This window comes from Scyliorhinus torazame, chromosome 20 (genome assembly GCF_047496885.1).
Source record: "Scyliorhinus torazame isolate Kashiwa2021f chromosome 20, sScyTor2.1, whole genome shotgun sequence".
Classification (NCBI taxonomy): Eukaryota; Metazoa; Chordata; class Chondrichthyes; order Carcharhiniformes; family Scyliorhinidae; genus Scyliorhinus; species Scyliorhinus torazame.
Window position 1 is genome coordinate 32,310,190 of NC_092726.1, and position 5,408 is coordinate 32,315,597.

The window sequence follows — 5,408 nt, forward strand, 5'->3', positions numbered from 1 at the left end:
ACTTGATAGAATAGATATCCGATTGGAAAATTAATTTTTACATAAGTAACTAACATAAATGAAAACTTTGTGAGAAAAGGCACCATGTCATGTATTAAATTAAGAATAATTTAAATGACATACTTACTAAATGGGGTTAAGAACACAAAGGTAGAATAGTAATCTGATGTAAAGTAAAAACGTCAACTAAAACCAAATAAAACACAAATGTTCATTTCTAACTCCGGGAAAACAGACATTTCCGGACAAAGTCAGCAGGTGTGGCAGGATTCTGGGCGAGACCAACAAATCCAACACTTTGAGACCATGTGACTCTTCCTGCCAGACCATCTGACTGTGACATAATTTGATTTTCAGCATCCGCAGTATGTTGCTTTTATAAAAGTTTATTTTTAACCAGGTGTAACTGGAAGGTAGAAGAATGAAGATCAAAGTCAATCGAACTTTGGTTGGATGGAATTGGAGTAGATTGTATGGATCTGAAGAGGATATTACGAAAGTGCAAGAACAGTTAAGGGGAGGGCTGATCACAATGTACAAGAGCGTGAACAGTATTGAGGGGTGCTGTTTATCCAGAATGGCTGAACAGAAAGGAAGCAAAATGATCGCATTTGGCGCATTCTGGCCCTTCCCTGAACCATTGCCCGCGGGTTCCACGATCTAAATCCACTTCTGATGTATTTACCGTCAGTGATATTGAAACAGAGGGAATTATTGTGGGAGGGGAAGCGGTTCTGTATCAAACACCCAACGGCTGATGCAGACCTCACGGATTATGCCTTATATTATTTAATCCACTGGGATATCTGACACATTAACTATCCGAACGGACGGAACTGTTAGATGACAGAAGTGACATTTATTGTCCACCTGATGGACATAAATAACAAACCAGTCATTTTCTGGAACACAGGGTTTACTGCAGAAACTCAGTATTAGTAAAGAAGTGGAGATAGGAAACTGATGACAGTGAAGGCCGATAAATATCAGGACTTGATAATATACATTCCAGGCTACTTACCAACGTGGCGCTAGATCTTGTTGATGCATTGTGCGTCATCTTTTATGATGATTTGCACTTTGTAATTAATTATTGGAGGATAGCTCATGTAATCCCATTATTCAGAAGGAGAGGGTGACTGAAAATGGGAAATGATAGATCAGTACACCTAACGTCAGTAGTGGGGACAATTCTAGAGTCATTATGAAAAACCAAATAGCAGGCCACTTATAAAACAGTGATAAAATCGTGCAGAGTCATCATGGATTTACGAAAAGGAAAACATGCTTATGAGTACGACTGGAATTATTTGAGCATATAATCAGTAGAATATATAAGGTGGGACAGTGGGCCTGGTTTACCTAGACTTTCAGAAGGCTTTCTACAATGACCCTCACCCGATTATTAGCAAGTGACATTGAAACGCAAACGATTAGGAGGAGGATATTAAGATGAATGGAATTTTGTTTGGCAGAAAAGAAGCAGAAGAGTAGGGATTTTTAAAAAAAATCAGAATGGCAGTCATTGAGGTATTGCATGTTTCAGTGCTGGGACCCAAGCTGTTCACAATATACATTAATGATTTAAAGAATGCAATATGCCCAACACTTCAGATGACACACGCTGGGTGAGAGGGTGAGCTATAAGGAGGATGGATACAAAGATGTTTCAGTGTGATTTGGCCGAGCTGAGTGGGAAAATTCAGGGGATATGCAGTGTTATGTGGATAAATGTGAGGTTGGCGGCAAAAGTAAGAAGACAGAATATCATCTGATTGATTATAAATTGAGAGAGCGGTTTGTGCAACGAGACCCGGGTGTCTTCTCACACCAGTCGCTGAAGGTAATCCTGCAGGTACAGCAGGTGGAACAGAAGGCAACTGGTTTGCTGGCCATAAAAGTAGAAGAACAGGATGTCATGGTGCAATTATAAAGTGCCTTCGTGAGACCACACCAGGAATATTGTACAGTTTTGGTCACCTTATCTGAGGGGTGATTTGTTTTTGCCATAAAGGGAGTGCAACGAATATTTACCAGATGGATCCCTATAATGGTGGGTCCGACATATGAGGAAATAGTGAGTCCTTCACGATAATTTACGCTTGAGTTCAGAAGAATGCAGAGCGTTTGTGGCATCTATCTGAAACCTATAAAATGCAATCAGGATTACTTCCTTCACTTGGATATGATATTGTGTAATTTGCTACTACAAAAAGTAATTGAGCCCAAAACACATATGTTGATTTCCAGAACGAATTAGAAGGGCCGAATGACCCACTCCTGCTCCTACGTTCCATATTTCTATGTCTCTCTATGTTCCTCTGTATAGTTGTCCTGAAAAGTTTGTGCAGTTTCTTCGCCTGATCTCCCAAAGTTGAATGTTCTTCCAAAGTGGAGTCATGTATCAATTCCAGGACATTGTCACAATGATGGTGAAGTTATTGATACCTCGCCTCTGATTGGTTGAAATATTATGTGTCGTGATGACTTTATGATGACTCCACCACAAACAACTGATCCATTAACCAATCACTTTCTGTTTAGCAGATTCTGCAACGATTAACACTCTCAACCAGATTGAATATTACAGCAGTCACAGTTTGGGTGACACTGATCCTGGATCCGCATATCCTGAAGATGAATGCTCAAATATGCAGGGTATGTAGAAATTTACTTTCCACCATCTCGTTTCAGTTCTTCACTCTGTAATATCTGAAATACCAAAACAGATCAACTATTAAATGAGAGATTCAAGGATCTCAGGTATTGCACAATGATTTCAGTAACCGAAACATCGAAACTGCTTGAGTCTGAAACAACGTCTTATCATTTCTCCCAATAAAATAAATTAATTAAAAATAAACGTTTCCTTGTGATTCTACACAAGCCTATGGAGGCTGTGAAATGTTTGCAGGTTGGTGGGATGTACATTTTCTGGGAACAGTATGAATTTAAACTAAAATTGAAAATACTGCCGCACAAGCTGGCTCAATAATTCTCTCCACTCAAACTCAATGACATCATACCGTAATCGATCTACTTTCCTGCCCCGGTATTACTTGGGAGAGAATGATTAAAGTATATCATTCTAACTGTCCTTTGGACGTAAGTAACTTCAACTGCAAACACCTGTGCCTCTCAGCTCCTGTTTCTGCCGACTATGACGATGCTGAGACTGAAACCATTGACGCCCAGAGTGGACACATGCTGCAGGATCCTGGGTCTGATGATCGCATTACATTGGGAAAGTTCAGCGGTGATATCCACACTCTGGGTAAGATAATCCTTTGATTCTTCTGTTTCTTTGAGAATCGCTCGCTTCCGTCGATGATTTTCTCCAGCTCCGCTGAGATAGGCTCTAGGATGAACGATGAGCCCAATGGACGACCTGCAGATTTTGCTACATCTGGGGCAGCTTGATGGGCTGGGAAAACAGGTTGTTTAACAGGAGGATCATCAACTTTTCACAACTCAAGTTCGGCTTTGCGCATTTCCACGAAGTCTCTTGATGTGCTTCATGCCATTGGGGGTGACCCTTCTACATTATTGGGCTTTCAAATTCCAGGTCCTTCCATTGGTCATCGCGCATGTTTCAATTTGCTTGGATGTTTGATGACACCCCTGTACTTTTCCACGTCCCTCTTGCTGTCTTCTGTTGCGACTGCGTTCCCAATAGATTATCAGCTCTGGTTATTCCCTCAGTCACCAACCTTCTTGTGAGGAATTGACTCTCTCTGGATTGAAGTTATTCTAATCGATCATGGAACAAAGTGGGATTTGCAATTGTTCATGTCGCAAATGCAAATAATTTAAAGAAAACATCTAACTTTCAGCCCAATGTTTAACTGAAGTATGCTCATCCCCACAGTGTACAACAGTCATATCCTCATTGACCCAGCGTTATCGGTTCCTTCCACACCTTCTCACAATACCAATGTTATCTGTGTCACAGGCCGGGGGGTTCTACCATCATTGGGCAGTGACCGTTTACATCTAAAGTTTACAAATCTGCATTGCACTGTTAAACGGTGATGGTTAGTTCCATTTCCCTCTGTATGTGGCGCGCTGCTGGGGCGTTCCGTGTCCCGTATAATTTTGGGTCTCCTGGACTATTCCCACGATTCACTGAGTGAGAGTTTATGAGAGAAAAAACGGAGAATGTTTTTGATAGAATTTTAAAAGGCCAGTTGCACTTGAAATGTTACGAAAGAGAAAACATGTAGATGTGATTTCTTTCGATGATCTCTTCTTTCTTTTCACCCATCTCAGATAATAGTCAACTCCACATCCCTGAGGTGACGTCCACAGATATATGATTCTACATTAAATCTGATGGAAGACATCAGAACTTTTCCAAAATGTCATCGCTTTGATTATGCTTTGCTGCCCGATATCAATATTGTATTTGACTGAATGAGAGATTACTTCCTGTTGTGTTTCTTAGAATCACATTTCTCTCCTTATTTTGTGTGAAAGAATCTGCATTCTGTCTCTTTAGAAATGAAAAACAAAATAGAATGTATATCCAGTATTGCACTGCCCATGTTAAAGCTGTGTTAAATCGCAGTGCATTGTGGAACCGAACCGGCATTATAATTAAATAACTGATGCTGTTTCATGTCAGGTGTATTGGAAGACCATTTGGTAAAATCCCTCACTCTTGCACCATTACATTAAGATTAGGAGTGATAAATGCATTATTTCTCTGTTTTATCTCCAGTTATTGATGATGTGGAGATGCCGGCGTTGGACTGGGGTGAGCACAGTAAGACGTCTTACAACACCAGATAAAAGTCCAACAGATTTGTTTCGAATTACTAGCTTTCGGACCTCAGCTCCTTTCTCAGGTGAAGGAGCTGCACTCCGAAAGCTAGTAATTCGAAACAAATCTCTTGGACTTTAACCTGGTGTTGTTAGACATCTTACTGCCCAGTTATTGAGCCCGTACATCATGTATTCGAGGAACAGCGATCACTGCATTCTCCCAGCAGCAAAGTCCCACACATTCATTCCAGCACTGCCCCTGACAATCGGGTCCTGAAGGCTGTAATCAGAATTTAACGTAGTTTTCTCACTTTAATTCCCCAATTTGTATATTCATTTCCATTAGTGTTGCCCCACTCAAGAGATCATCGGCAGTATCACCCAGTATCACCCAGTACTGGAGAGAATTCTTCGAAACAGGATCTGCTCACATTTGATTATCATAGAATTTACAGTGCAGAAGGAGGCAATACGAATCATCGAGTCTGCACCGGCTCTTGGAAAGAGCACCCTACCCAAGGTCAACACCTCCACCCTATCCCCATAACCCAGTAACCCAACCCAACACTAAGGGCAATTTTGGACACTAAGGGCAATTTATCATGGCCAATCCACCTAACCTGCACATCTTTGGACTGTGGGAG

At 41.0% G+C, this 5,408-nt stretch overlaps 1 long non-coding RNA gene across 1 annotated transcript; it reads left to right on the forward strand.

Moving 5' to 3' along the window:
* Window positions 1-2,550: 2,550 nt before the first annotated feature.
* On the forward strand, window positions 2,551-4,579 carry LOC140397037 (uncharacterized). The gene is made up of 3 exons (XR_011936671.1): window positions 2,551-2,658; window positions 3,143-3,274; window positions 4,270-4,579. It is a non-coding gene; the product is annotated as an uncharacterized lncRNA (long non-coding RNA).
* The last annotated feature ends 829 nt before the right edge of the window (window positions 4,580-5,408 follow it).